Source organism: Euwallacea similis, chromosome 17 (genome assembly GCF_039881205.1).
Source record: "Euwallacea similis isolate ESF13 chromosome 17, ESF131.1, whole genome shotgun sequence".
NCBI lineage: Eukaryota > Metazoa > Arthropoda > Insecta > Coleoptera > Curculionidae > Euwallacea > Euwallacea similis.
The window spans coordinates 1,422,494-1,431,646 of record NC_089625.1 but is presented as its reverse complement, the minus strand read 5'-3'; the positions used below and the strand labels follow the sequence as shown (position 1 = coordinate 1,431,646).

The following is a 9,153-nucleotide window of genomic DNA, read 5'->3' as shown; positions in this document are numbered from 1 at the left end:
AAATCTATGTAAAATTTCCTTTCTAGTTATGTATTAAGTTCCAGTATTATAGTGGATTTTATATAAATAAAAGTAAAAAAAAACTTCCATCTACTAAGGAGCTTTAAATTGCATTGTCATGTCAAGTCACCAAATGTCAGATCGTATTTTGTTAATTTATTTATTACTCAGCCCACTAATTTTATTAAGCAATGAAGTTAACAAAATACGATCTGACGTTTATTGTCTTGACAGGGAACGCAATTTAAGGCTTCTCAAATGGAAAAGCTACATATAACATAATATATACAGTGGCTAGCAAAAATCTAAGTACATAATGATTTTTTTTCCTTCAAGTTGAAATATAACATTATTATACTATATCAATCGAATCCAGAAATGATATATTTGAAAAGTTCAGTGTTATAATCGTTTAATATGGATAATCGATTAAAAAAAACGTCTTTCTTAAATTATTAGGTCGTGTAGTATGAAATGATTAGAATTGAATTGAAACTTTAGTCATTTTTTTTTCATATGAAATGTTTTTATTGTCAATCGAAATATGCACCACCATTATCAATACACTTCTGCCATTTAACGGGAAGTTCATTGATTCCCCTGCTGTAAAAGCCTGCAGGTCGGGAGTCGATAAACTCTTGGAAGGCAGCTTTGACAGCCTCGTCGGAGTTGAATGTTTTCCCTACCAAGAAGTTATCCAAATTTTGAAAGAAGTGGTAATCAGTGGGTGCTAAGTCGGGTCAATACGGTGGATGACGAAGAGTTTCCAATTCCAACTCCTGTAGCTTGGCCAAGGTGACTTGTGCGGTGCGTGGCCGAGCGTTGTCGTGCAACAATAGCGGTGCGCTTTGATTGACTAATCTTGGCTGCTTAACCGTCAGTTGCCTCATCATTTCGGTCAGTTGTCGGCAGTAGACATCAGCCGTAATCGATTCACCAGGTTTCATGAAGCTGTGATGGATGACACCTGCGTTGGACCACCAAACGGACACCATAAGTTTCTTTTGATGAAGTTTTTTTTTCGCACAATGTTTTGGTGGTTCATCTTGCTCCAACCACTGCGATGAACGTCTGGTATTGTCATATAGGATCCATTTCTTATCACAAGTAACAATCCGATTCAAAAATGGATCGTTATTACACCGGCACAACAAAGAAACACAAGCTTCGAGACGTCGTTCTTTCTGTATGTCGCTCAACTCATGCGGTACCCACTTGTCCAGCTTTTTCACCTTACCAATTTCAGCCAAATGAGTCAATATTGTTTTTTTGGTTACACTGAATATTAACGATAATTCGCTTGCACTTTGACGTGGATTCGCTTCCACCACGGCTTTCAGATAATCGTTATCCACTTGAGTTTCAGGTCGTCCACGTGGTTCATTTGTTAGGTCAAAATTGCCAGAACGAAATTTCATGAACCAACGAGATACTGTTTGCTGTGAAGTGACTTCAGTACCAAACACATCATTAATATTGCGAGCCGTCTGAGCTGTTGTGGTTCCACGGTGGAACTCATATTTCATTAACACACGAATTTCACTATTTTGCATGGCTGCACAAAAATTTTTATAAAAATAAAAGTTTTCAATAATTTTTAACACTTTAAACTCTGATCGAAAGAGGAAGAATGTGCCTTTTCCACATAAAAAAGTCAAGTCCAAATATAGATTTAGTGTGAAGTTATTCGCAGTTGAATGTGGCATTTCGAGAATCTACTCATTTCATACTACACGACCTAATATTACAAATTATTTTAAAAAATAATATATTTTTGATACACAAAAATCTAGGCACACTTTAGGAAATAAAAAAAAGAAAAGTAAATGGAATAAAATAACAATATTGTGTCTTAATCAATAATTGATAGGGTAACCTTTCAAATCAATCACTATTTTAAGACGATTTGGCATTGATTGTACTAACTTTTGAGTAATATCGTTCCTTATCTTCTGCCACTCTTGCACTACAACTTGTTTTAATTTTTCTTTGGTCGTTACTTCATGGCATCAAATTCTTCTTTCTAACCCACTTTACAGATGTTCAGTATGGTTGATATCAAAACACAGCGGAAAGGTTTCAAGTCTATGAGGAGTATTATACAGCAGGCATTCGCGAACAATGTAAGCCGTGTGTTTTGGGTCATTGCCTTGAACATAATAGTTGCCAGTTAACCTAAGTTTTTGGGTACTCTCTTGAAGATTTTCATTTAACATATTTACATAAACATGTCTATCAATATTTCCGTCAATTATGACCGAATTTACAACACTCGACGCCGCTATACATCCCCATACTATGATGCTTTCATCTCCATGCTTAATAGTTTTGATCGTATTCTTCGGGTTAAATGCTTCTCGTGGTTTCTCCACACTTTTTTTTAAGTCGTCTGATCCAAATATGTTGTATTTACTTTCGTCAATAAATATTACCTTATTTCAGAACTTCATATCACGATTCAGGAGTTGTTCTGCAAACGTTGCCCTTCTTTCTCTATTCACTTTACTAACAAAAGGCTTTTTCCTTGCGGTGCAGGATTTTAATCTAGACCTATGAAGCGATCTTCGTGCAGTATCCGCATGAACTTTTTTTTGAAAAAGTTTGTCTATCTCTGCGGCAATTTTAGGGGCACTAATTCACGGATTTTCTTCAGCTAGACGTGATTTTTTTCTCTTTTCTAATTGTCAATTTTCTTGGACGTCCAGGACGTGTTTGATTTTCAATTATTTTTTCGTTTCATATCTCAAAATACTAGTTCTGACTATATACCGACTTTTGCCTATTATTTTCACAATTTCACCATAAGATTTATTCTCCATGTGTAATTTAATAATCAGATCTCTCTCAACTAATGATAACTCGTTGCCACTCATTTTTTACAGGAAATAAGATTACAACTGAGACAATTACGATCTAACATATCATTGTTCATCAGTTATTTTTAATCAAAAGCTACTTTAGCAATTTAGAGCTGCTAGATCCTTTAATAATTGAAATTTAGACAGCTGTACTTGGATTTATGTAACCAAGAAAACATGCAAATTCATTTTTTTTAATTTCTAATATTCAATTGACTTATTATACAACAAATTAATATTAATAATATTTCTTGTAGATGACAAATGAATAATTTAACACAGAAATTTGAATGATTCCGTTTTCCAAAACTGATAATTATTTGCAAACATTGGCAAGTCTTTGATATGCCTAGACTTTTGCTGACCACTGTATATATATTGCTGTATGATGTACATCATTAGAAAGGAAATTTTACGTAGATTTCTATTTGTAAAAGATGGCGCTCATAAGAAAATCCAAAGTAGTGCATGATATCTTAAAAACCAATCGTCGAGTAAAAATACCGATCACACCAATAAAAATCCTGACAAAAAGTGCTCTAATAATGTTTCATTATTAGCTTTTTCCGAATAATGGTTTCCGATTTTTTCATAAAAACGGAAATCCGAATTTTCAGTTTTTATCGGTTGGTTCCGAAAGTATTTAATTTTTTTAAATTCGCACATGGATTATTCATGAGCGTCAAAATATGCAACTTTGCCTCCATGAATCGACTTGGTATCTCTAACCGTTTCTAAAATTCCCATACATAGACTCAAATTTGTTACGCCCTGTATATGAGATCGAACTAACCTGACTGGCCAGGGCATAGAGACTCGTCTGATTAAAACCACACTTTATCAAAATAACTATAGCTTGCAAAGCTCAGCTCATACAAGAGCTTTTGGGCGGTAGTCGTTCAAGGTTGGTTTACATAATATGGTATACCAGGTATTTACATTGATTTTTTATTCAGAATTAAGCTTAGTGATTGAAATTCCTATGTTGTCCCTCCCAAAGGTGTGCAGAAACTAAAAAGAATAATTTTCCTTTTCTTCATACAAAAATAGATTGCGATATAAACTTTGCTTTGAACAATTAAACCAATTACGTTCTTTATAGGCCTTTTTATTAGGGTTTATCTAATTTCATAATGGAAAAACATGTCTTTCAGGCTCAGTACATGCCATCCAGCAATTCAGGGCTAGGTGCGTCAAAGATGTGTGCGTGGCAAAGTGCAAATCGTGAGGCAAATTAATAATACTAAGTCGCATTAATTTCAACCTACGGGGTTTTGAGCCTACTCGCTATATACAGTTGTAGACAAAAGTATGGAACAATTTTAAAGAAAATGCTTTTTTGTTGATCGTTCATGTTTTTGTCGTTAAGATTTATGGATAAGGTAAGGTAAATGTTGAATTTATCATACGATATTTGCCTCAAGAATATTATAGTCAAAACCAGTTTTTTTTGCTGCACAAAAGTATGGAATACTATGTAGTTTTGTTATCTATGGGGGCCTTATCAGTTGTTCAGCTTTGATTGTGGTGAATTTTATAGGTACTAAAGCAAAGAAAAAGATTTTTTTAAAAGATTTTCGAAATGCAATAGTTAAAATGTCCCGCCGTGGTTGCAACCAAAAAGAAATTGCAAAGACTTTCAAAATTAGTCAAGGGATTGTCTTCAACATCTTTAGGAAATTTAAGACTTTCGGAGATGTAAAAAATTATTTATAACCTGGACGTCCAAAAAAAAGAAACACTACTACTGATCAACGGATTGAAAAAATATCAACTGGAGATTTTCGAAAGTTATCTAGGGCTATTCAGAAGGAAATTTGTAATAATATATAAATGATCGAACTGTAAGAAGTCGGTTGTGTTAAATGGGCTTGGTAGGAAGGATTGCAGTGAAGAAACCATTCATTTCTAAAAAGAATAAGAAAGCAATAATAAAATTTTCTCAGGAACATATATTTTAGTCCCCTTCAAAGTGGGGGCACTGTTCTTTTTAGTGATAAAACTAAAGTTTAACTTTTTGATCCAGATGGTAAAATTTATGTCCAGCGACAGGTAAGAGCTAGGGTTAACCTTAAGTATCGAAAGTCAACACGTAAACATGGTGGTGATATAATGGTGTGGGGATGTTTTTCGCCATCCGGTGTTGAACCATTGGTAAAAATTGACGGAATTCTGGATTGGTTTTTATATAAAGACATTCACGAACAACATATGTTACTATTTGCAGACGAGGAAGTGACTTTAATAATAGCGTTTTCAACACGACAACGACCTAAAATTTTCATCCCGCCTAGTTAAAAATTGGCTGACAGAACATCAAATTACTGTCTTAGAGTGGCCGTCTCAATCACCGGATTTAAATCTGATTGAGCATTTTCTGGGAATATCCAAAACGAAAAATTAAGGACAAAAATGTGTCCAATCAAGATGAATTGTGGAAAGTTCTGCATGAAGAATGGTTAAAAATTTCCATTTCTATCTGCAAAAATCTAGTCGACTCAGCGCAACGTCGATGTCAAGCTGCTGTAAATTCACAAAGATATGTTACTAAATATTAATTTATTTAATGTTCTGATTTGTTTTTAATAGAATGTGCAAAGTATGTATTCCATTCTTTTTTCCAGATTGGTTCATTATTTTTTATTTTTTAATATGTGTAGAAATGAATTCCACATTTTTTGTTCATAATATTATGGAAAATATACTTTTGTTTTTATATTACATGTTTATTTTTTAATAATCAGTATTTTGACGTGAAATTATTATACGTTTAGGATATTCCGTATTTTTGGCCACCACTGTATACGGCACACAATGTTTTATTTCGGGTTATGATCAATGTTAAAAATGTAAAACATAGGAAGCTTTACAGGTTTTAAAGATGAAATTTCACCGCTGGATCAAAACAGACCGTATGTATATTTTACATTTAACGCACAGTGTTTGCTTCATTTCTGCCGTGAAACATGCAGTAAAACGAGACACCGACAAACGTTAGTTGCAACTAGTGGTTTTACCGATTGTCGAATTGATAAGTTCAAAGAAATCGCAAGTGCAAATTGCAAATACAACTTGTCTACCACTGCAGTTATTATACGAGGGCCGTTTGATAAGTTAGTGATTTTTCAAATTTCTCGCATAATAACTTTAAATGCAACACTACTCCCGTCAACTGTTATCTGTTAGTAGACTACTGTCAAGTTTTGAGCAAGCTACGTCATTTAGATTGTGCTTAACAGCCATTGAAAGCAGACGACGTCGTGAATTTCGACGAAAATGGAAAAAATTGAATTTCGTGTACTGATCAAGCATTATATTTTATGTAAAAAAAACATCACCGAAACCAAGGAAAGACTTGATAAATACTATGGGAGCTTTGCGCCATCAATTTCAATGGTTAAGAAGTGGTTTATTGAGTTTCGTTGTGGTCGTACCAGCACCAGTCACGCAGAACGTTCACGTCGTCCAAAAGAGATCCTCACGCCAGAAATTGTCGATAAAATCCATGGAACGTTATTGGACGATCGGAGTATGAAAGTGCGTGAAGTGGTTGAGGCTGTAATCATCTCAACTGAACGGGTACATCACATTTCACATGAATATTTGGATATGGAAAAGCTATCCGCGCGATGGATGTCGCGATTGTTCACACTCGACCATAAGCGCTCCCGTGTGACCATTTCAAAAGAGTGTTTAACGATGTTCAGCCGCAATTCGAACGAGTTTTTATGCCATTTCGTAACCGTTAACGAAACCTGGATCCATCACAACACAGCAGAGACCAAGGAACAATCGAAACAGTGGGTTTCTCCAGGTGAACGTGCACCTAAGAAGGCCAAGATGGGTCTATCGGTCAACATGGCCACAGTTTTTTGAGATGCACGCGGTGTCATTCGCATCGATTATCTTAAAAAGGGTAAAACGATCACTGGTGAATACTATTCAGAGCTTTTGGACAGATTCGATATCGAATTGAAGCAGAAACCACCGCATTTGGCGACAAAAAAAAGTGCTATTCCATCAAGACAATACACGGGTGCACACGTGTGTAGTCGCCATAACAAAAATTCATAAATTAGGCTACGACTTGCTACCCGGCCCAGCATATTATCCAGATTTAGCCCCCTGCGACTATTTACTGTTTCCAAACCTGAAGAAATGGCTGGGCGGTAAAAGATTTGAGTCGAATAAAGAGATCATCACTGAAATGAACGCCTATTTTGAGGACCTTGAGAAAACCTATTATTTTGAAGACATGAAAAAATTGAAATAATGCTGCACTAAATGTATCGAGCTAAAAGGAGACTATGTTGAGAAAAAAAACGTTTTTTGGCCGAAAAAAATGTCTTTCATTTAAAAAGTCACTGACTTATCAAACGACCCTCGTATTTTTGGATCACATTCTACATCTATAGAATAAACTGATATCGATATCGTTGAAGTTGCAGCAACGTAAACAATTTTTCAATTAACCGCTTTTCACAGCTTCAGACAGTAGAGCTAAACAGGCGACAATTAAATTATCTTTTTTCTAATTCCAATTAAACGCTTAATACTTGTTGCAATTACTACTATTTCTTTATGACAATTATTTATTTAGCGGATGCAGTATAAAGTTTCGTAATGGCAGCAAACAAATGCAATTAACCTCGATATATCATTTTAGGCGTCCATTAAACTGAAAACTGTCCGAGTGATTAAAGAGACAGGGTGACACTAATTTATGTGTACGCTTTGTCTAATGAAAATTACGTCATCTTAGTTTACCAACTTAATTCATCTAATTGTCGAGTCCATATGCCCGTTCGTGCATTGTAACCGATGCACTATTACTCTTCATTATGCCAAACGAAGAGGGCTTGTTTGTTTTAACTCGTGTTGGAGGTGTCCTTGTTAATGTTTCTTTAGACATATGTATGTAGTTGAAATTGAATCAATTGCACTCTATACAAACAATAAAAAATAACTTGGACAGTGTGTCCTCGGATAGGTGAACCGACTTCTTAAAAAGATATATAAATATCTATTTAAACTTACTCCGTCTGGGGTTCAGCTGTTTGGTTAAAAATTAATGGCTAATAAATTTTGAAACTTGAAAATAAAACATGTGTCAGAAAATTTCAAAAGCCTTATTTTTCTCTCGAGTACAGTGCCTTTTGTGCAGCAAATGCGACAGAGTAACTAAGAAAAGTTGTTTAGAATCAACATTTATCACCAATTTTCAAATCTTCAGCCACTTGTGTTCTTCCATGGTTTTTTCAAAGTTCCTAAAACACACTTGATATTTCAGAACTGAAATTATGATAAAAATTAGTCCTTAACCAAGCAGGATTCAACCTCAAAAACAGTAAATTTGGTCGAGAATTTTTTACTTTTTACAAGAGTCGTTTTACCTACCCGGGCACATATAATATTGTGTGTTATTTCAACTTAGAAAAAATATTAGGTCGCCATGTGCAACCCAACGATTGAAGCCCACTTTCACCCTTACACTGGGTATTAATTTAGTATGTAGACGAACTTTAAGTGATGAATCCTTGAATAGTTTTAAACTAAAAACTTCATATTAACATAGGTCCACAACGGCTAAGTTCTCGAGATGCAGAATATTGAAATTACAATAGTAATTTCTTTTTTTGGTTACATTTTTGGATAATGCGCGGCATGCTGGCCAAATTTGCATATCGGGAAAATTTATGATGAGAATCTGAAATATTTACTTAGATTTTTCATTACCAATAGAGGGCGCCACATGTTGCGGCATGCCTGAATTTAAGTAAGTATAATCGTTTTGTAGCTCCCTGTATGTCTTTTTTGAAAAAAAACTTACTTTTTATTCATTTACACAGATAAAAGTAACCGATCCGGACAAAAATGGGTTTAAAATTTGAAGTTTTACTATCAAAATAACAAAATACTTATAATTCATGTCTAACGTAGCAATGCACAAGAAAGTAATGCATGTAAAGTAAACGCTGGAAAACAACGCAACAATACAGCAAAATCAGAAAATTTCTGATAATAGGACTTTAAAAACGATGGTTGTCAAAATTTGAATTTTATGTGCATTTTTTATATTTTTTGACTAATAAATTGTAGGTTGTGGTTAAAATAGTCTAATTTATCAAGGCAGAAATGGTAGACATGCAAGCCTTTGAAGATACTCGGTGGGGAAATTGCGGTTAAAACCTTCGTTTTATCGCTTGGGCACTATCGTTAGCCATTTCGTAGATATAATGAATGCCTGCTATTTCTACCTTGGTAAATTGGACCATTTTAAACACAAACCACGATT

At 34.5% G+C, this 9,153-nt stretch overlaps 1 pseudogene; it reads right to left on the bottom strand.

Moving 5' to 3' along the window:
• Positions 1–362: 362 nt before the first annotated feature.
• LOC136414291 (histone-lysine N-methyltransferase SETMAR-like) lies at positions 363–1,669 on the bottom strand (annotated as a pseudogene).
• Between the last annotated feature and the right edge of the window lie 7,484 nt (positions 1,670–9,153).